Raw genomic sequence first — 23951 nt, forward strand, 5'->3', positions numbered from 1 at the left:
TAGCGAGCTTCTTGAGTGTTGCAGTTGCATTCATCCAGGCAAGTGGTGAATATTTCATCACATTCCTGACTTTTGTAGGTGGAGTAGAAGCTTTGGGGAGTAAGGAAGTGAGTCACACACTGTAGAATACTCAGCCTCTAACCTGTTCTAATAACCACAACATAAATGTGGCTGGTCTAGTTACCTTTCTGGTGAAAGGTAACTTCTAGGATGTTGATTGTGGGGTGATGGCAATGCCACTGAATGTCAAGGAGACATGATTTGGCACACTGGTTGGAGATGGCCATTGCCTGGCACTTGCGTGTGGCCACTTATCAACCCAAGCCTCAATGTTATCTAGTTCTTGCTGCATATAGGCATGGACTGCTGTATTATCCGAGAATTTGTGAATGGAGCTGAATATTGTGTAATAATCAGTGAAATAGTGCTACTCTGACCTCATGAAGGGTAGGTCATTGGTGAAGCAGCTGAATGTAGCTGTGAAGTGCTTTGGGGTACTTGCTTTTTTTTAAAAAAAAAGCATTTTGTAAGCTATTTTCTGATATTAGTCTGTTCAAATTGTTTTTAATGTATTCTCTAATTTCTAGATTTTTATTTTTGGTCCTCTGTGGTTGTAGACAGTCAAGTTTCAGCCTAACCTTGGGTACTCTTGGAATCATGATGCAGATGATGACATGATCACACTTTACAACAAAACAGATGATAGAGCTCTCAGAATTAGTTATCCAAGATTTCCAGTGCATTGGTCACAATCCAAAAGAATATTTTAGACAAAACAGTTATGTTTTTGATATCAAGTACATTGAATGCAAAATTCAGAGTAAAGATGTTCTATGCTCAATCCATATATAACTAGTAAATACAGAAATCTTAATTTAAGTTTTTTTTTGTTCATTGTGCTGTACACATTTTTCATGACAGTCTGCTATTTTTCATTTCCAACTGGACACAGCAATCCTTTGAATGCAAAATCTGTTTTAGTTGTATCTACATTTTTGAGATGCAATTTTTGGGTTTCAATAATTATTTGACTAATTACAGATTTAATCTTTTGTGTGTCATGGAAATTGTGGTCAGATAACTGTTAGTTGGATGTCTTGTCTGTGGCAGATCCAGAAAGGAGTTGTTCCTGCACAGAGGGGAAAAAACGTCAAACACTCTTGGATTCCTCCTCATGGTAGGTTGCAGAGTAGTAAAAGCAGAGGCCTAGGAGCAGGTGGCATGTCTGCTTTCTGTATACATGGCATGGGAAAGGAGGTTATCAAAATATATTTTGTTTTTTCATTGACTGCGATTAAATAGAAGATATATAAATGTGATGAATAACTAACTTATTTAAATATAGTCAGGAAATTCCTTATCTGAGCAGGAAAAAAAACTTGGCCAAATAATAGTGTTTACTCGGATTCTCCTACACTCCTGTGTGACAGCTGGTGTTTAAAACACACTCCACAGGGCAAATGCTTATTAGACAGGGTGTGGAGGATCTGGATACCTATAATGCACTACTGCAGATGCTCCTTAAGGGCAATTTGTGTTTTTTTTTAAATGAGAGTGCTTATTCTGTCAGCTACATTTTTCTCTAAAACATTCTCTTGTAAAAGTTTCAACTTTTGAAAGCTTCCTAATGAGTTGCTCAGTAAGTTGCCTTGAAATTTATCAGAAGTTTACTGATTCACTGTGTTGCTGCCTGTCTGGAATAGGATTTTTGTGTTCTCTGGATTGTGCATGCTGTGGCAAACAATGCATGCAAGAGTGTTGGAGTCTTGGGTGATGTAAACTGAAGGACTGCTTCATAATTTCACCATTGGAAGGGTTTTGTTATTTTGGTCATGGATATTGTAATTTTGTAGTTATTGACATTTTGTAAAATTTAAATAAATTGTGAGCAGATTACAGTTCAGAACAAAAGATTATTTTCACCTTCTGCAGAAAGGGAGCACATTTCCAAAGTAAGTTGGACAGTGAGCTTACAGTACAACTTGAACTGGGGAGAAATAAAAGCTATGAATCTGCATTTATGGAGGAGAATGGAAACTGGCTCAAGATGTCCAGTAAATAACCATTGGAGACCTGTTTTTAGTTCTGCCTGAACAGATGGGGCTGCGCAGTTGTTAGCACCGCAGCCTCACAGCTCCAGCAACCCGGGTTCTGTTCTGGGTACTGCCTGTGTGGAGTTTGCAAGTTCTCCCTGTGATCGCGTGGGTTTCTACTGGGTGCTCCGGTTTCCTCCCACAGCCAAAGACTTGCAGGTTGATAGGTAAATTGGCCATTGTAAATTGCTCCTAGTGTAGGTAGGTGGTAGGAGAACTGAGGGGAGGCGGGGATGTGGTAGGGATTATGGGATTAATGTAGGATTAGTATAAATGGGCGGTTGATGGTCGGCACAGACTCGGAGGGCCGAAGGGCCTGTTTCAGTGCTGTATCTCTCTATGATTCTGTGCTTTGAATTGACCTGCATTGTATTAACGGGGGTGTTTTTTTCTCTTGCAGCAAATAAAATTGCACTTGAAGCTGTTGGCAAAGTAGCTCTGGTGCAGTGGATGTGAGCTAAATGGTACCGGCCATTCGTTTCTTAGCCAATATAAATTGCATAAGAAGCATCTTATAATATCACAGAATTGTTACAGTGCAGAAGGAGACCATTCGGCCCATCGTGTTCGCATTTTCTCTCTGAAAGAGCAATTCTCTCAGTCCCATTCCCCTGTCTTCTCCCCATAACCCTGCACATTCTTCCTTTTCATATAACTGTCTAGTTCCCTTTTGAATGCTTCAATTGAACCTGCTTCCACCACTTTCTCAGGCAGCGCATTCTAGACCTTAACCACTCACTGCGTGAAAAAGTTTTTCCTCATGTCACTTTGACTTCTCTTGCCAAATACCTTAAATCTGTGCCCTCTCGTTCTTGATCCTTTCACGAGTGGGAACAGTTTCTCTCTATCTACTCTGTCCAGACCCCTCATGATTTTGAATATCTCTGTCAAATCACCTCTCAGCCTTCTCCTCCAAGGAAAACAGTCCTAACCTTTCCAGTCTATCTTCATAACTCAAATTCCTCATCCCTGGAACCATTCTCATGAATCTCTTCTGTACTCTCTCCAGTGCCCTCACGTCTTTCCTCAAGTGCAACGTTCAGAATTGGACGCAGTATTCGAGCTGAGGCCGAACTAGTGTCTTGTACTTCCTTGTACAACGTAACTTCCTTGCTCTTGTACTCTTTGCCTCTGTTAATAGAGCACAGGATACTGTATGCTTCATTAACTGCTCTCTCAACCTGTCCTGCCACCTTTAATGACTTATGCACATATACACCTAGGTCCCTCTGCTCCTGCACCCCTTTTAGAATTGTGCCCTTTATTCTATATTGCCTCTCCCTGTTCTTCCTACCAAAATGAATCACCTCACATTTCTCTGCATTGAACTTCATCTGCCACCTGTCAGCTCATTCCACCAACTTGTCTATGTCCTTTTGAAGTTCTACACTATCTTCCTCACAGTTTACAATGCTTCCAAGTTCTGTATCAGCTGCAAACTTTGCAATTGTGCCCTGTACACCAAGCTCTAGGTCATTAATATATATCAGAAAAAGCAAGGGTCCCTACACTGATGTTTAATACCTCAGCTATGTCCTCTGCCTCCATGTGTAAATCCCCTTTCTGGTCTCTAATTGGCTCCACTCCTCTTTTTACCACACTTTTACCATTTATATGCCTATAGAAAACTTTGGGATTTCCTTTAATGCTAGCTGCCAGTCTCCTCTCATGCTCTCTCTTTGCTTCTCTTATTTCACTTCCCCTTTGGACCATCTATATTCAGCCTGGTTCTCAATAGTATTTTCTACCAGGCATCTGTCATAAGCACACTTTTTCTTTTTTATCTTAATCTCTACCTGTTTTGTCATAAAGGGAGCTCTGGATTTGTTTGCTCTACTTTTCCCCTTCGAGGGAACATACCTTGACTGTGCCCGAACGATCTCTTCTTTGAAGGTAGGCCATTGTTCATCTACTGGTTTTCCGACCAGCTTTTGACTCCAATTTATTCGCCCCAGCTCCATTCTTACCTCACTGAAGTTGGCCCCCCAGTTAATTATTCTTACCCTGGATTGCTCATTGTCCTTTTCCATAGTCAGCCTAAACCTTATGATACAATGATCACTGTGCCCTAAATGCTCTCCTACTGAAACTTGATCCACTTGGCCCACCTTATTCCCAAGAACCAGGTCTAGCAGTGCCTCCTTTCTTGTTGGACTCACAACATACTGTTGTAGAAAATTTTCCTGAACACACTCTAGGAACTCTTGCCCTTCACTACCCTTTACACTACTATTATCTCAGTCTATGTTTAGATAATTAAAGTCCCTCATTAAAACTACCCTATAATTTTTGCACCTCTCTGTAATTTCCTTGCAAATTTGTTCCTCCACGTCCTTCCTACTAGCTGGTGGTCTATAGTCAGCACCGAGCAATGTAACTGCACCTTTTTTGTTCCTTAGCTCTCGCCAAATTGATTCTGTCCTCGACCCCTCTGGGACATCTTTTTTCTCCAGCACTACAATGCTCTCCTTAATGAATAGTGCCACCCCTCCCCCTTTTTTCCCCTGTCCTATCTTTCCTGAACACCTTGTGTCCAGGAGTATTTAACACCCACTCCTTTGAGCCAGGTCTCTGTTATAGCCACAGCATCATATTTCCACAATAAATACGCAATGTAAATCCTCAGGATTAACCTACGTCAGTGTAAAATCAGTATTAATAATTCATCAGGCTTCTATCGGTATACCAGTTTTATAGCAACCCCCTGTACAAGGTGATAAATGGATCCATTTATTCTTTGACTGCATCGAATCGCAAATTGTTATTTTCTGAATATTTGAATGCTATTGGGACTTAGTTTGCTGTAACCACCCTGTTAGATTCTGGAGTGTAATTGAGGAACTTTTTAAATTTTGCTCATTACCTGGAGTGATTGTAAAAGTGATTGGTTTCAGGTATTAATTTAATTTGGTAGAATATGCTTTCCTCCCTGGGGTTCTGCTTAAGTGCTGGTTTAAAGATGCAATATGTAGAAAATAGTTACTCCAAGTGCATTCTTATGTTGTGACTCAAATTGAGGTTTTAGTTTTGCATGCATGTCCAGGTTTGGCATGATTGGTGGACTTGTTCTGTACTACATTGTAAACTGTGCGACTGACTGGCTTCAGTTTAACCAAGAGATCAGCAGTTGTTTTGATCAGAGAGCTGAAAGTTTTCTGTAAACATACTACCCAATCAGATACCTGGCTCCACTTCAGCCCCACCATGCACCACTGTGTACTTCTGGGCAGCAATTTGATCCTATCTTAGCTCAGGGATAATGTTAGTATAATTACCAAGAGGACTCTGATCTGGTGTGGATGAGTTTTCTGTTTCTTGTATAGTGTCTCCCCATTCACACCCACCCTTTTTTATAAGAAACAATATTTGTAGTCCCCAAGAAGATTGCATCATTTAATCCTATTGGTTTTTTTTTAAAGTTCAAAATGCTAACCTTGCCTTCACTCATGTAGAGATTGTGTGCCTCAAAATAGTCAGCTGCTTTTAGGATCTCTACTTTGCTGCAGCAATCAGGAGATGGCATGGAAATGTCTTTCTCAAACTGCAGCCTTGCATAGACAGAAGTGGTAGATTATGGGAGTATATCAGCATAACACAGGATGTTTGAGTCCGCTCCGACTTCTAGAAGTGGAAATTGGACCTATGACAACATGCTATTAATGGGTGTAATGTGCTAGAAAGCAGGAAAGGTGATGTCAGTTTGCATCATTCAGGCCAAAACGATTAATGAAATTTGTTTACAAGTATAATTGTACAGAAGCAAAAAAGTACAAGTAATTGGCGATACAAACTGCCATGATTAGTTGTGACTATTGTTGTATGGTAGAAGGCAGACTTTTTTCATCTAACAATTCCCGTGTGCAAATATTTATAAAATTACATAGAACAAATCAATCCAAGAGTTTAAATATTTTAAGATTATATTTCACATAGTTCAACAATCTGCAAGACTGCAAGACAATCTGCAGATGTCCAGATATGTTCATATGTGGGTAAAATAATATTTCCATTCTGGCACAGAGTTCAGCTACCAGTTTGCACTGACTGATTTCTGCTCAGAGTCCAAATTCAGTGTGTTGCAGTATAGAATATTAACAAAGCTGGTTGTGTTTTAAGATTGGTAGTATTGTAGGTGCTGACAAAGGGCACCAGTTCAGTCACACATGCTACAATGTGTGATTTTATTTTACTAGTGGACTTGTAAGTATTTGCACTTTAAAAATCATGAGCATGTGGAGGCAGTTTCATAATTGTGGTTGCAAGAAGAATGAACTTGTGTAGAATCTTGCAATGAGGAAGTACTTCATTTCAATACGGATAACCATTTCCTTGATTGGTCACTTGCGTTCTCTGAACAATCGAAGGTAGAAATGATTTATTTTTGAGTTCTATTTTTGTTCAAAAAATGTATTGAACAACTTAGTTGTAAATTTTGCATACCCACATCCTCTCCAGAGACTTTAAATGTTCAGTGCCACTGTTGTAGTATCATTCTTTCTAGAAATGCAACGATTAGTAAAACGCTTTAGATGGTGATGCGACCATTAGAGCATGGCTGCTCGACCCAAACCCAACGGGGCCCAACGACATGTGTCGGGTTCGGGTCAATGTTAATGTACTTTTTGGACTAGAAAGGTTATTTAGTTACAGTTTTTTTAAGCTTGTGCAGATAAGGAACAAAGATAAAAATGGAAGCTAGGTTAACTGATGGTCGGGTCAGGTGCGGGAAAAAATGAAAGGACTTGGGCCAGATCGGGCTCCGGTTGGATGTGGTTCTGTCGGACTCGGGTCGGGTTTCATTTGCAGACCCGAGCTGGCCTTTAGTGACCGTTGCTTAGGGTTGATGTGGTCAATGAGAAATCCATGGGATCACTTTCTGTGCTTCTATTTATATGAAGCAAAATACTGATCTGTTGGATGAGTTCAAATCACAATGCACAAAGTTTCTTGTTTTGATAATTAGAAAGATCAAAATTAAAATTGTTACTGTGGGTTAGTTCATGCTATAGCACGTGAAATAACGTCTCAAACTTCGACTGCACTTCAGTGCATCCAGTGTGGAATTTGGCTTTGTTTACTTCTTACTGTACACGGTAGGAAAGACTCCCATGTTTAACAGTTGCTGCATATCTTGGTTGCAAAGCTTGCAATTTTCATCTAGCTAATTTTAGCAGGGAATTTGGCATATTAGGGGCAAGTTCTTTTGAGATCACTGGTTGCAGTTTGAATTTATTTTTGAGCAAGTTGGCATCTAGCATCTTTTAAATCCCATTTTAACTGCTGGGTTTTTCCCCCCAAATGAATTGGGTATGGATTGCATTTCAAATTTAAGTGTTATACAAACACAAATGCAGCTCAAGAAAGGCCATTGTGCTGATCTTTCTCCTGGAACTTTATGTACATTGACACAAAAATTATACTGATATATCCAGGACAATTATCATTTGGTGAACTCTGGTTTAAATCCTAGCTGCTGATTATTTGAAAAAAAAAATCAAGTTGCTTGCAAAATTGAGGATTTTTAGGAACCTGTCAGTCAATAAATCTGCTTTTTAGCAATGCAAACAAGATTTCTGTGCCTACATTTTTGGGTTGTAATTTTTTTTTAAATTAGAAGAATGAGTGGTGATCTGATTGAAACATACAAGGTTCTTGAGGGGCTTGACAGGCTAGTCACTGAAAGGGTGTTTCCCCTGTCTGGGGAATATGGAACATGTGCACAGTCTCAAGATAAGGTTGATCGTTTAGGCCTGAGAAAAAGAGAGATTTATTCACTCAGAAGGTTGTGAATCTTTGAATTCTCTAGGCCAGAGAATTTCTCCATCGTTGAATATATTTAAGGCTGAGATAGATTTTTGGTGTCTCAGGGATTCAAGGCTTATGGGGAGTGGGTGGGAAAGTGGTGTTGAGGCAGAATAGCAGCCACTATTGTATTGAATGGTGGAGCAGGCCTGAGGGGCTGTATTGTCTACTTCTTCTGTTAAGTTCTTAAATTGGTGTTGCAGGGTGTGAATTGGATTCGTGACAAAGCGAGAATAGTAATTGGGGAAACTAATGATCAGGAACCTGGAAGGAGAGAAATTTGCTTAAGTCCCCTGTATCAGGACCATGTAAGATGTTGCTGTTGTCGAGCTGGGAAAAGTAGTTGGTGCTGAATAAACCAGAAATACAGTACTGAAGTGTGATCATTAAACAGCAAGGTGCTTGACACATTGCCTTCTATTTGCACAGGTCCTTCCACCATCAATGAGGCAAGTGTCTATCATGCAGCTAATGATGAAACTCTGAGGTTTGGGTTAGTAGTTGCTTCAAGGTATTGCCTAGGTGGTGAAATGCACCCGTAGGCATTATGGGTGAATTCTGCTGTTCATACCACTTTGGAAGAGTTCCTGTGCCTACCTAATGAGGGCTCAAAATGTTTCTGCTTCATTTTGACCAAATGATAACTGTCCTCCTTGGGGTGGTGGTGAGAGGCAGCAGTCTTGTTGGGGTCAGGTTGATTCCAAATTGGCATGGCTAGTTGTGAGACTTTGGAAGAGACTGATCTTTGTGGTGTACTGGAATCTGAATTGAGGCAGACAGGTACACAGAACTTGAGAGTCAGTTTATACCTGTGTGCACACGTTGGAGCTGCCTGCGGAAAATGAGGTTCACAGATGGATGGATCTCTTCAAACTAAACTACTGAGAAATTTAAAGATTCTTAAGCATAGTGATGATTGTCTATGCCTGTCAGACGTCTAAAGAAAAATTGTTATACTGATGCAGGATGGGCATTGCAGCTGGCTTATCAACTTTGATTCCTTTATCATGGCAGTGTAATTCTAACAAAATTTTATATAGTTGAGTGGATTGACAGCCCCACTACACTCAGTTTGATAGATTTATTATATTTATTATAAATGGGGTACTAAGAATTGTCCTATTTCTAAAGCTAGCACCTCAAAAAAATTGTTTTTTTCCCCCTGCTTGCCAGATCCATATCTCAGCTGTGTTCTCGTATTTTGGCAGTGGGTAGACTGGGACTGTTGATCCATTTAGTGACTGAAATGTCACAAGTGTGCTGCCAGGTTAAAGAAATCAAAGCTGATGTGGCATTTAAACTTGATGGAGATATTGATGAAAGACCTCCTTGGTATTGCTAGCTGCTAGCAGGATTGTGATAGCCTCCTATCAGTGCCTCATTATGGAGAGAAACTTCAGAGTGCTTCGGTGCAGAGGGATCTGGGTGTCCTCGTGCATGAATCGCAGAAAACTAGTATGCAGGTGCAGCAGGTAATAAGGAAGGCAAATGGAATTTTAGCATTTATTGCTAAAGGAATAGAGTGTAAAAGTAGGGAAGTGTTGCTGCAACTGTACAAGGCATTAGTGAGACCACACCTGGAGGATTGCGTACAGTTTTGGTCCCCTTACTTGAGGAGGGATGTAGTTGCATTGGAGGCAGTTCAGAGGAGGTTCACTAGATTGTTTCCAGAGATGAGGGGTTTGTCTTATGAAGAAAGATTGAGCAGTTTCGGCCTTTAGAGTTTAGAAGAATGAGAGGAGATCTAATTGAGATATACAAGATGATTAAGGGGATTGACAAAGTAGACGTAGAGCGGATGTTCCCTCTGGTGGGGAAATCTAGAACAAGAGGTCATAGTTTTTAGGATAAGGGGTAGCTGATTTAAAACAGAGATGAGGAAAAATTACTTCTGTCAAAGGGTCGTGCGTCTGTGGAATTCATTACCCCAGAGTGCAGTGGATGCCGGGACATTGAAAAAATTTAAGGAGGAGATAGACAGATTTTTAATTAGTAGTGGGTTGAAGGGTTATGGAGAACGGGCAGGAAAGTGGAGTTGAGGCCGAGGTGAGATCAGCCATGATCGTATTGAATGGCGGAGCAGGCTCGAGGGGCTGAATTGACTACTCTTCCTAGTTTTTATGTCACTCTGGTTGTGATTGGCATGCAAGTCCAACCCTTTCTACTGTGAAATTCTAGTGTGTTCTTTTTTTAAATTATCAAATGCTGCACCCAGAACTTTTTAATTGATTTCCATGTTGTCCTCTTCAGTAATGTTGGTGTTGCATTAAATCAACTAATTGTGTACACATTTGATGTAGTACTGCCTATTCAGTATATTTGTTAGCCTTTCCCCACTTTACAGATTAGCATTTGTGAGGGTGTCTTCCCAGACTCCAAAGAGCTTTGAAGAGTGCAAAGTCAACTCGAGAGCAATTTGCCTTCCTCTATATATATTTTTGAAAAAGGCATGTCGCCATTCTAAACTTCACTACAGTTCAGAGAAGACTCTTAGCAAGGGGGGGTTGGGCTGAGGGGGGGCGGGTGTTGAGTGTGGTGGTGATGGGGCAGTTGCAAACTAACCATTCTAGTGCTATGCATCAGCATTCCATTGTTGTGACTTATGGATGCTGCAGCTAGCTTTTGGTGACATTGATTTTTTTTCCTTTTTACAGTTGACTTATTTCCAACCTGTTAGTGTTGCTGTTGAAACGGGAGCAAGTGCGGACATAAGCTGTTTTTAAATGCCGTATTGCTCTTGTCAGGCGAGGCAGTGTGTGGAGAGCTGATTTTAAGTTAGTTTTCACGTCTGTTTGATAGCATGGTTAGATGATATAGCTGCAGTCGGGAACTTTCTCTGTGTCCCTTTATATCCTTTTGCAGCTGCTTTATGATGTCTGGCTTACAAAATAATTGTTTAGCCAACAAAAAAGAAGGTATGCTGACATACCCTGTACACTTTTTTTTTGAAGTTCCTGCTTGGTTTGCAAAATATCTTCTATTCACTTAGGATAAGTGCATAATGTGTGATCAGTGACTATAGTTTGTTTCTGAGACAGCTGCTGATTTGTGATGGAAATGAGGGGAAGTTGTGCAGCTGTACATAAAAAAAAAAATTACAAGGCAGTGGGGGGGGGGGGGGGGGTGGAGGGAAAGGGTTAGCTACTCAAACTTCATTGCCAAGGCTTTCTGTGGCTTAGAGACAGGATGCAGTATCCCATTATATCCTTGATCAAGTCTTGGGAATATGACTACCAATAATACAAATGCTGCATTGAGGTTGGAACTGTAAAAGAGCTTTAATGTTTCTGAAGTTTAAGTTCTCCTTCCACACTTGTTGACTTTCCTTTGATAATTCTGTCAGGTTTAAAGCCTAATTACTGACCTTGACCCTGCTTCTTTAGCTGAATTGTCAAGCAATCTAGTTCCTAACTTAAGATATATGATGCTTCAAAGGTTCAGCGTATCCTTGGCTTCAAAGGCTCCACGCAGGGTGTGTCCAAAGTCTTTGAGCCTTCATTACATTTTTACACTAATTTAAATTTTGTTCTGGATTATCTTGTTCACACAGCATTGAGATGGTGTTGGTTTAATATATGACAGTTTGTGGCTCTCAAAACAATTTTTCAGGTTAATATCTAGTGCAGCAGCGGGTACAATTTATCAGGACACATTGACTATAGAGATCAGTTGCTAAGCTTAAAATTAAGCCATTCCTTGTTACTAAGGTAATGTTGTGTAAGATCCCCTTTTTAAAATCTGTTGGTATTCTAGTTGATCTTTTTAGTTTGGAAATTCTAAGAAAAAGATGCAGTTTGAAAGATTAAATTGAGCATGTGGCTTTATATATTTTAAAGTTGATTTTAATAAAGTTTGGGTTGTTACCTTATTGTAAATTATATCTTTTTAAGCTCCTAATGTTGCTTGTTATAACTCACATTTTGTTTCAGTGCCTGTTGATATGGTAAGTATGTTTTGTATTATTTCTTGATTGGATACGTGACAAAATCTTACAGCATTTCAGAGTGCAAATCTTGCAAACACTTTTTAAACTACTCAACTTTCCCTTGTGTTTCCAATCTGCTACACACTTGTTTAGGTGCATTGTGAGGAACACCTCATGAAAATTTTTCTTACCTGATAACGCATCTAGAAATTTACTTGAAAAATGCTAAGTTGTGTGGTACAGGGTATGAACAGGTAGTCAGCTAATACTTATTTTTATTCATACTTCTGAGGTTTTAAAATCTTAATGATGCCTTAAGTTGCCCAACGGTTGTATGATTGCCCAATTGGTATTGATGGTGTTATGTCAGGAGCTGAACATTCCACTCCATCTGTGATTAGTGGTCACATTATTTCATTGGGGTGCTTTTGTAAAGTAGAACCACGCTTTGTGGGGGAATGGTATGATGGATTTAGGGAAGGAAAGAGAAACAGAGCTAGGTGCATGCAAGTGAAGATGAAGTTGGTACAAGCCAGTTGACGGGGTGGAATAAGTGCAAGCGAGTCGTAGCATATGAAACCTATAACCCACTGCTGTAGGGAGTGTCCATGTTGCGTAAGGTACGTTATGTCCACAGTTAACAAAGCGTTACTCTTTTTACCTTTCTAATCAGAGGGCATCAATGATTTTGCATGGAGGAATCAGCAAGCTTTAAAAAAAAGATTCCTAATATGGTAATGGTAGCTGTCCTGAGCAATATTCAGATATTTTAAATAGCTTGGAATTGCATACAGCTAGAGGAAATCTCTTCCATGTGCTCGATAACAGCAACTAGTACTGTCTGCTGTGTGTGCGTTTGTCTGAAAAGAGACTGTACAATGAGTGAAAGTCATTGCTATGTTATTGTCATGTATAATACAGTTTCCAAACCTAGTATGAAAATGACCAGAATTTAGCCTCCGTGCATGCACATGTTCCTTTCTACAAATTGTATTTTGCCGAAGTGCTGATCTGTTGAAATTTTGTGATTAAAAGTAATATTTGGTATGGAGCTGTAGCCCAAATAAGATGATGATGCTTGGTTGAGACCACTTCTGCTTTAAGCAGAAGCTGTTTATAAAAGCAATAAAGGAAGTGACCGTGAAGTACAAGATTAAACTCTTCTGAGAAAGGCACTGTGAATATGTGCATCTGCTTCCTTGAATCAGATGATGGGAAATGGATTTTTCTGTCTGCAAAAGTCATCGTGGGGATTCATTTCTTCAGTAGTTTACTGTAATACTTTCCTTTGGTGTTCATCTATTTAGGATCTTCAGTTTGATTCAGGATTTGGAGGTTACATTTGAGACTTGCTGCTGTTATCCATCCTTTGTATTTGAATGTGTATGAGGCGGTACAGTTAAGTTTCTTTTTACTTTAATACTGGTGGGTACTTGTAATTGATTTCAAGTCTATCTACTCCCGTTTTACAATTGATGGACCAATGTGAATAGGATATGTAGCTGATAGCAATCCAAACAAATTGAACACAGTGTGTTCATATGTCATTTTGTAGCAGCAGTTATCAGCATCTGAACAGGCAGCAATGTGAGCCTTGGGTCATTTGATGATTTGGGTTTATGCCCATATTAATTAAAATTTGTAATGGTAAATGACAATTCAATTTCAGACTGAATATGCATTTCCTGTTGCCGTAATATTGGATATTTGCTGCAAGGGGATGTATTTGGAAGTACCTGCATCATGGAGTGGTCCGGGGCATATTTTTGCCTCCTCTGCATGATCAGTCTACTATTCACTAGGCTGTGCCTGGCACCCTCTGTTCCCCACCCCTTTTCCAGTGAATTAAGTTTCTGCTATTCTCATGTCTTTTAGTGGTTCAAGTTTTTACAGACATTTGCGTGCAGGTTGTCTGCTTCCTGGTTAGGGAATGGTAAGTGGAGTTATTTGCAGATAAACGGCTATCATGTTATGTGAAATATTTGCCATTGCACAGTAACTATAAAATTTTATTTGCTAAAAATAACAGTTAAGTCATTAGCCGTGTAGATTAGCATTACGTAGAGAAGTCTTCAATTAAAGCTGTGGGTTGCTACAGCTGCTACTTAATGTTTGCTCTACCTTTTGTGCTTTTGGTATTGATGCTTTGAAAATTATTTTGCACAATAATTAAATAACGAGCAAAGTTAATAACAGTTCTTTTCCAATGAATGCACTGCATATAAAAGGCTCTGTGGAAGCAACCTGTCTTTACTTTGACTTAAAACAGAACTGCTGATCAGATCAGTAAAGATGAATACGTTAAGACCACTGTTGTTACAATTTGTATGTGTTGTATTCTTTCGATTTTTGAATAGTGGGATCTTCATTTTATGTATTTATTGATAAAATTATGCCTTTTCGATACCCAGAAATTGTCTTCAGTTTGAATTTGTTTCCATACTATTGCAATGAAACTTGCTGTTGCAGTATTGCAAGCAGAAAAGACCTTCAGTAGAACAGAATATTTTGTTTCATTTGTAAGGTCCAAAATGAAACTCTTATTGTTAAGTCTAAGTAGCCTTACAGCTCATTTTCAAGAAATAATTTATTTCTAAATATTTCTTGTATCTTACTCTTGTCTGTATCCAGCATATGTTTAATAGAGAGAGACAACAAAACAAGCTGTCCAGTGTTTATTTTCATAGTAAGGTAGGAGTTATTCGCCTAGCCATTAAGCTTCAATTGGGATCTAGCTTTCTCAGTTTTGGGGAGAATTATGTAAGGGAGAAAGAATGGAACCCAGAATGCTCTGGTGAAGTAAAGTTATTTGTGTAAAATAAAATATGAACCAAGTTCTGAGAGATTTGATTATACAACAAATATTTTAACTATAAATTGTGATTCTGTTTGCTAATGTAATTCTGTTTTCATATTGCTGATCTTTGGCAGACTTGATGGCAGATCAGTCCAAGCTTCACCTTTTGTTTTGGCCATCTGGGAAAATGGTTGACGTAATTGTTGTTGAACGAATCAGATTTAATAGAGACCAGCTAGAGGCCACTGTGACTTGAACATAACATTGGAAAGTATTTCAGAGGAGGATTATGAGGCCGCTTACATTTCCACGGTGGAAATGTTTTGATACTTTTTTAAAAAGAAAATGGAAGTTTTGTTTGACAGTCATTTATTTTGATGAACTTAGAGACACAATTTTTTTCGATATGTGTTGCCAATAAAACTAATGTTTCATTTGTTTGCAATAATAAAATGCAAGTGCATGCATTAAAAGCAAATATTAGATTAAATGGTCAAAGACCTCATGAGCATCTCATTTGCATTAATTTGTGGATGACTGCAGTTAGTTATCATTAATGAATCTCCGCATCAAGAATTTGACACTAGCTTTTGTTGAATTTTGTTATATGTAAGGCTGAATCAACGCAATTCACTCAAGTTTTCCTGGGCTATTATCAAAGATCTTTGACAGGATGCCTTTACAATAATGAATGGCATAGGGAGAGGGGTGTTAAGGAAGTGGATATGAGATGAACCATACTTTTTGTGCTTGTCTGAAAATGCAATTTTTAAGCAGTTGTGCAAAACTTTTGCAAGAAATATGGCTTATAAATATTCAGAGGCTTGTTCTTAATAATGTTCAATCAAGCATGCTTGACCTTTTGTTACAAGTCTGAGATGAATTTGTTCTGCCAGTATGACTAATACATTGAAACTGCTGCAAACAGTGTAATTCTGTTTTAGAATCAGTTTGTAGAATGAGAAGCAATGTAGGTATCATTACAGATTTGAGAAAAAGAACATTTACCAAAATACTTGTAAAGTAGTGCAATTGTTTTTTAAAAATGTGATTTTTTTTTTTGGAGGGGGGCTTTTAATTTGTGACTACTCTTCCAAATCTGTAGTTGCAGCCAAAAGCAGGAGGTGGTTTGGGGTAATGGTGCACTTGGCTGGTAGGTTTCCTTTTCACGCGCTAATGAGCAGGCATCTGGCTGCTGGTTTGTTTCAGCACATTGACCCGTCCTGTAGGAAGCTAACGTACAGTTACTGAGTGTGACTGGGAACTCCTGCCAATTGTTTTTTTTCTCTTTCTCAAGCATGAGGCTTTGTCATTTTGGAGCTGCTATGGAGCTTCTGCAGGATACTAATTAAATAGCTCATTGAAACACACTTCTTTTGAGGCACACAACAGGACATTGTACTTCGGACACTGAGACTATACAATGGACTCAGTTCAGCAGTGTGTCAGAAGTCAGGGCTGAAACTTTGAAAGCCATTTTGAAGCCCAAGTGCATTTTTTTTTTAGGCATTTCATGTTTTTGGCAGTATTTCCATGTTTCCACATATTTTTCTTTCAAGGAAGCCAGCAATTCCTTTGTTTCATAATACTATAATTTTTCCCACAACAATCTAGCTGAGGAATTTATATTCAAGATAATATCAAAACTTTGTCCACATAGCAACAACCGTAAAGCAGGCATGTTGCATCATGCTTGTTCACCTTTGAAAAATGTGGCCTTGGGCACACATGTTTTTGTCTTCTGTAGAAGTGATGAATGCTAAAATTTGGTCAAATTGGTGCCAAATTAACTGGAGATCTTTGTATACTTAAGGCCTTGTGGTTGCCTAAAGCAAAGCAAAATAAAGTTCAAAAGAGATAATATGCTACCTTTTCAGGCAAAGGGATTTAATGTGTATAGTTCTGTGGCTTCCAGTTTGTAACACAAAAGGCATCTAATTTTTTTCCTATATTGTATGGAATGGTTTGGGGGGTGGGTGGGGTGTGGAGGGTTTTGCGTAACAAATTATCTTCCATTTTTACAGCTTAGAACAGCCCGTAGTCCACGAAGGTGAATTTAGCCTAAATGATTTTTTCATTTATGGGATGTGGGCATCGCTGGCTAGGCCAGCATTTATTGCCCATCCCTAATTGCTCTTGAGAAGGTGGTGGTGAGCTGCTTTCTTGAACTGCTACAGTCCATGTGGGGTAGGGACACCCACAGTGCTGTTCGGAAGGGAGTTCCAGGATTTTGACCCAGTGACAGTGAAAGAACGGTGAATGTCAAGGGGCGATGGTTAGATTCTCTCTTGTTGGAGATGGTCATTGCCTGGCATTTGTGTGATGTGAATGTTCCTTGCTACTTATCAGCCCAAGCCTAGATATTGTCCAGGTCTTGCTGCATTTCTACATGGACTGCTTCAGTATCTGAGGAGTCATGGATGGTGCTGAACATTGTGCAATCATCAGCGAACATTCCTACTTCTGACCTTATGGTTGAAGGAAGGTCATTGATGAAGCAGCTCAAGAAGGTTGGGCCTAGGACACTACCCTGAGGAGCTCCTTCATTGATGTCCTGGAGCTCAGATGATTGATCCCCAACAACCACAACCATATTCCTTTGTGCTAGGTATGATTCCAATCAGTGGAGAGTTTCCCCCGATTCCCATTGTCTTCAGTTTTGCTAGGGCTCCTTGATGCCATGATCTGTCAAATGCTACCTTGATGTCAAGGGCAGTCACTCTCACCTCACCTCTTGAGTTCAGCTCTTTTGTCCATGTTTGAACCAAGGCTGTAATGAGGTCAGGAGCTGGGTGGCCCTGGCGGAACCCAACCTCAGCGTCACTGAGCAGGTTATTGCTAAGCAAGTGTCACTTGATTGCACTGTTGCCGACACCTTCCATCACTTTACTGATGATTGAGAGTAGACTGATGGGGCGGTAATTGGCCAGGTTGGACTTGTCCTGCTTTTTGTGTACAGGAATACCTGGGCAATTTTCCACATTGCCTGGTAGATGCCAGTGTTGTAGCTGGATTGGAACAGCTTGGCTAGGGGCGCAGCAAGTTCTGGCGCGCAGGTCTTCAGTACTATTGCCGGAATGTTGTCAGGGCCCATATCCTTTGCAGTATCCAGTGCCTTCAGTCATTTCTTGATATCAGGTGGAGTGAATAGAATTGGCTGAAGACTGCCATCTGATGCTGGGGACTTCAGGAGGAGGCCGAGACGGATCATTAACTCGGCACTTCTGGCTGAAGATTGTTTCAAATGCTTCAGCCTTATCTTTTGCACTGGGCTCCCCCAGCATTGAGGATGGGGATATTTGTTGAGCCACCTCCTCCAGTAAGTTGTTTAATTGTCCACCACCATTCACGCCCTGCAGAGCTTAGATCTGAATCGTTGGTTATGGGATTGCTTAGCTCTGTCTGTCGCATGCTGTTTACACAGTTTGGCACGCAGATAGTCCTGTGTTGTAGCTTCACCAGGTTGACGCCTCATTTTGAGGTATGCTTGGTGCTGCTCCTGGCATGCCCTCCTGCACTCTTCATTGAACCAGGGTTGGTCTCCCGGCTAGATGGTAATGGTAGAGAGAGGGATATGCCGGGCCATGAGGTTACAGATTATGGTTGAGTGCAATTCTGCTGCTGATGGCCCACAGCGCCTCATGGATGCCCAGTTTTGCATTGCTAGACCTGTTCGAAATCTATCCCATTTAGCACAGTGGTAATGCCACACAGCATGATGGAGGGTATCCTTAATGTGAAGGGGGGACTACGTCTCCTCAAGGACTGTGAGGTGGTCACTCCTTCCAATACTGTCATGGACAGATGCATCTGCGGCAGGCGGATTGATGAGGACGAGTTCAAGTAGGTTTTTTCCCTCTTGGTTCCCTCACCACCTGTCGCAGACCCAGTAGAGCAGCTCTATCCTTTAGGACTCAGCCAGCTGGGTTAGTAGTGGTGCTACCGAGCCACTCTGGTAATGAACATTGAAGTCCCCCACCCAGAGTAAATTCTGCGCCCTTGCCACCCTCAGTGCTTCCTCCAAGTGGTGTTCAACATGGAGGAGTACTGAATCATCAGCTGAAGGAGGGTGGTATGTGGTAATCAGCAAGAAGTTTCCTTGCCCATGTTTGACCTGATGCCACGAGACTTCATGGGGTCTGGAGTCAATGTTGAGGACTCCCAGGGCAATGCCCTCCCAACTGTATACCACTCTGCCGCCACCACTGCTGGGTCTGTCCTGCTGGTGGGACAGGACATACTCAGGGATGATGATGGCAGTGTCTGGGACCTTGTCTGTAAGGTATGATTCCATGAGTATCACTATATCAGGCTGTTACTTGACTTGTCTGTGGGGCAGCTCTCCCAGCTTTGGCACAAGCCCCCAGCTGTTAGTAAGGAGGACTTTGCAGGGTTGACAGGGCTGGGTTTGCCGTTGTCATTTCCGGTGCCTAGGTCGAATAATGTAGTGTATTATGGAGACACATTTGCAAGTTATTCAAATCAACTAAAGACATTTGTAAGCAGTCTATTTGCATGGTTGAAAAGTTTTGTCAATTCACTGATTCCTGTCTGAATTGTCATTGTTGATTGGATGTGTCAGTCAACCCTTCTGCATTTAATCTCTAACGCTGACTCATTTTTAATTGCATCATACTAGGCACTGTCGGCAATGCTGCATGCCTTTATTTAAACCACTGCAAAAAAAAAAACCCTTAGCAAATGTAATCACCTCTAAGTCTGCCAAATGATGCTTCACCTCCCGAAGGACGTGGATGAGCTTTCCGGACGTCGATGGTGGGCACTGAGGAAATGGCTTATTACCTGCACCAGATTCCACCCCCCCTCCCCCCCCTTTTACCCCCCTTCCACCCCCCCCCACCCCCGTCCCCTTCCCTGCTCCACCCTCTCAGCTCACCCCCTCACAACCCCGTCCCAGCCCGCCCCCCCCTCGCACCATCTTCACCCCGCACCCCCTTCCCCTGCACCCCCCCCCTCTACCCCTCCCCCTTGCATCCCCTCCTCCCACCGGCACCATCCTACACCTGTGTAGGGGCCCCAACAACCCCACTGCCTTGTGGGCGTCTCGGGAGAGACCAAGGCTAAGGGAGTAAACCCTAACAGAAAATCCGGAGCGGAACCCCGTAGGCGGTCATGTGTCACCTTTGGCATGTTTCCGGCAGTTCCTGCAGCCATACTGGTGCCAAACGTCGTGTCCTGCACTCCTTTGGACCCCACCAGAAAGGCCGAGAGGGGGGTTTTGACGACTGGGCAACTCTCAACCTCCATAAATTTGCCCAGGCATGCGCCATGGAGAGGTCACTCCATAGTTGCCTCACAGCGACTGAAACAACACGGAAGGCAGCAGTTACGGGTTATAAGTCCAGATAAATTGGCGTAGAAACTGGGCGCCACGGGTTGCCTTTGTTGGTGGGAGAGGTCATTGCACCTCACTGGACAGCTACCGCCCGCCTCAAAGCGGGCAGCCCCTGGTCAATAAGGTTCTGTCCCGCCACAGTCTGCCTGCTTCAATGGGTGCTTGGAGCTCAGGGTCATTGCCCGAAAGGTGGACTGATACACCGCACCAAACAACGTGAAAAAAGGAAAGAAGGTACCAGCCCTTCGCTTTGCAAGCTGGAACGTCAGAACTATGTGTCCTGGCCTGTCGGAAGACCTTACACAAATCAACGATTCTCGGAAGACCGCCATCATTAACAACGAGCTCAGTAGACTCAATGTGGACATTGCAGCACTTCAGGAGACTCGCCTCCCCGCGAGTGGCTCTCTAGCAGAGCAAGACTACACCTTCTTCTGGCAGGGCAGGGATCCTGAAGAACCAAGACAGCATGGAGTGGGCTTCGCCATCAGAAACTCCTTGCTCAGCATGATAGAGCCTCCCTCAAATGGCTCGGAACGCATACTGTCCATCCGACTGCTCACCACCTCTGGTCCAGTACACCTACTCAGCATCTATGCTCCAACACTCTGTTCCGCACCTGAAGCTAAAGACCAGTTCTATGAACAACTCCATAACATCATTAGCAGCATCCCCAACACCGAACACCTATTCCTGCTGGGGGACTTTAATGCCAGGGTTGGGGCCGACCATGACTCATGGCCCTCCTGCCTTGGGCGCTATGGCGTTGGAAGGATGAATGAGAACGGGCAGAGACTGCTTGAGTTGTGTACCTATCATAACCTCTGCATCACCAACTCGTCCTTTCACACTAAACCCTGTCACCAGGTTTCATGGAGGCACCCAAGATCACGTCGTTGGCACCAGCTAGACCTCATTGTCACAAGGCGAGCCGCCTTAAACAGTGTTCAAATCACACGCAGCTTCCACAGTGCGGACTGCGACACCGACCACTCCCTGGTGTGCAGCAAGGTTAGACTCAGACCAAAGAAGTTGCATCATTCCAAGCAGAAGGGCCACCCGCGCATCAACACGAGCAGAATTTCTCACCCACAGCTGTTACAAAAATTTCTAAATTCACTTGTAACAGCCCTTCAAAACACTCCCACAGGGGATGCTGAGACCAAGTGGGCCCACATCAGAGACGCCATCTATGAGTCAGCTTTGACCACCTACGGCAAAAGTGCGAAGAGAAATGCAGACTGGTTTCAATCTCATAATGAAGAGCTGGAACCTGTCATAGCCGCTAAGCGCATTGCACTTTCGAACTACAAGAAAGCCCCCAGCGATTTAACATCCGCAGCACTTAAAGCAGCCAGAAGTACTGCACAAAGAACAGCTAGGCGTTGCGCAAACGACTACTGGCAACACCTATGCAGTCATATTCAGCTGGCCTCAGACACCGGAAACATCAGAGGAATGTATGATGGCATGAAGAGAGCTCTTGGGCCAACCATCAAGAAGATCACCCCCCTCAAATCTAAATCGGGGGACATAATCACTGACCAACGCAAACAGATGGACCGCTGGGTTGAGCACTACCTAGAACTGTACTCCAGGGAGAATGCTGTCACTGAGACTGCCCTCAATGCAGCCCAGCCTCTACCAGTCATGGATGAGCTGGACATACAGCCAACCAAATCGGAACTCAGTGATGCCATTGATTCCCTAGCCAGCGGAAAAGCCCCTGGAAAGGACAGCATTACCCCTGAAATAATCAAGAGTGCCAAGGCTGCTATACTCTCAGCACTACATGAACTGCTATGCCTGTGCTGGGACGAGGGAGCAGTACCCCAGGACATGCGCGATGCCAACATCATCACCCTCTATAAAAACAAAGGTGACTGCGGTGACTGCAACAACTACCGTGGAATCTCCCTGCTCAGCATAGTGGGGAAAGTCTTTGCTCGAGTCGCTCTGAACAGGCTCCAGAAGCTGGCCGAGCGCGTCTACCCTGAGGCACAGTGTGGCTTTCGTGCAGAGAGATCGACTATTGACATGCTGTTCTCCCTTCGTCAGATACAGGAGAAATGCCGTGAACAACAGATGCCCCTCTACATTGCTTTCATTGATCTCACCAAAGCCTTTGACCTCGTCAGCAGACGTGGTCTCTTCAGACTACTAGAAAAGATCGGATGTCCACCAAAGCTACTAAGTATCATCACCTCATTCCATGACAATATGAAAGGCACAATTCAACATGGTGGCTCCTCATCAGAGCCCTTTCCTATCCTGAGTGGTGTGAAACAGGGCTGTGTTCTCGCACCCACACTTTTTGGGATTTTCTTCTCCCTGCTGCTTTCACATGCGTTCAAATCCTCTGAAGAAGGAATTTTCCTCCACACAAGATCAGGGGGCAGGTTGTTCAACCTTGCCCGTCTAAGAGCGAAGTCCAAAGTACGGAAAGTCCTCATCAGAGAACTCCTCTTTGCTGACGATGCTGCTTTAACATCTCACACTGAAGAATGCCTGCAGAGTCTCATCGACAGGTTTGCGTCTGCCTGCAATGAATTTGGCCTAACCATCAGCCTCAAGAAAACGAACATCATGGGGCAGGATGTCAGAAATGCTCCATCCATCAATATTGGCGACCACGCTCTGGAAGTGGTTCAAGAGTTCACCTACCTAGGCTCAACTATCACCAGTAACCTGTCTCTAGATGCAGAAATCAACAAGCGCATGGGTAAGGCTTCCACTGCTATGTTCAGACTGGCCAAGAGAGTGTGGGAAAATGGCGCACTGACACGGAACACAAAAGTCCGAGTGTATCAGGCCTGTGTCCTCAGTACCTTGCTCTACGGCAGCGAGGCCTGGACAACGTGTGCCAGCCAAGAGCGACGTCTCAATTCATTCCATCTTCGCTGCCTTCGGAGAATACTTGGCATCAGGTGGCAGGACTATATCTCCAACACAGAAGTCCTTGAAGCGGCCAACATCCCCAGCTTATACACACTACTCAGTCAGCGGCGCTTGAGATGGCTTGGCCATGTGAGCCGCATGGAAGATGGCAGGATCCCCAAAGACACATTGTACAGCGAGCTCGCCACTGGTATCAGACCCACCGGCCGTCCATGTCTCCGTTATAAAGACGTCTGCAAACGCGACATGAAATCGTGTGACATTGATCACAAGTCGTGGGAGTCAGTTGCCAGCATTCGCCAGAGCTGGCGGGCAGCCATAAAGACAGGGCTAAATTGTGGCGAGTCGAAGAGACTTAGTAGTTGGCAGGAAAAAAGACAGAGGCGCAAGGGGAGAGCCAACTGTGCAACAGCCCCAACAAACAAATTTCTCTGCAGCACCTGTGGAAGAGCCTGTCACTCCAGAATTGGCCTTTATAGCCACTCCAGGCGCTGCTTCACAAACCACTGACCACCTCCAGGCGCGTATCCATTGTCTCTCGAGATAAGGAGGCCCAAAAGAAAGAAAAGAAGGTATCATTACCTTTTTTTGCAGAGAAGGGACTGAAGGATATGCAGGCTTGGTATATTTTTCAGGGTAGTCAATGCAGTAGTTGTGATGCATCTTGCTCTCCTTTCTAAAAAGTGAGAAAAGAAACAAAAAAGATAGCACGATCACTTACCTTGTGCTTACACCACAAGAGGATAGCTATTGACTTTGATGCTCCTAATGCAGAAAAACAGATGGTCTGCTTATGACAAATGTACATTAAATAGTACCATTTCTGTGCTTGCTCAGCTACAGTGCCACATGTCTGTTGTACAGGTCACCGAGTATGCATGTTCACCTGCAGCCACTTATTCTGGAATCTCTCACCAGCAGAAATAGTTTATTTCTAACTACCCTATCAGCTGCATTAGTCATCTTAAATACCTCAGTTAGATCACCCCTTAATCACATATGCTGAAGGTGATACAAGCCTAGTCGATGCAACCTGCCTTCATAATTTAACCCTTTAATTCTCAATCATTCTGGTGAATC

The 23951-nt window shown here is 42.5% G+C and overlaps 1 protein-coding gene across 4 annotated transcripts in view; it reads left to right on the forward strand.

The window, feature by feature from the left end:
- ptpn4a (protein tyrosine phosphatase non-receptor type 4a) overlaps positions 1-23951 on the forward strand; it is a 305345-nt gene that overhangs the window by 49455 nt on the left and 231939 nt on the right. Inside the window, exon 1 of one of the 4 annotated variants that reach the window (XM_068034880.1) lies at positions 13636-13753. The exons of the other annotated variants lie outside the window; for them this stretch is intronic. The gene's annotated coding sequence lies outside the window, so the exon portion shown is untranslated. Of the gene's footprint in view, positions 1-13635; positions 13754-23951 lie in introns of those variants that run through there. 4 annotated transcript variants of the gene reach the window in all.

This window comes from Heterodontus francisci, chromosome 7 (assembly GCF_036365525.1).
Source record: "Heterodontus francisci isolate sHetFra1 chromosome 7, sHetFra1.hap1, whole genome shotgun sequence".
Taxonomy (NCBI): domain Eukaryota; kingdom Metazoa; phylum Chordata; class Chondrichthyes; order Heterodontiformes; family Heterodontidae; genus Heterodontus; species Heterodontus francisci.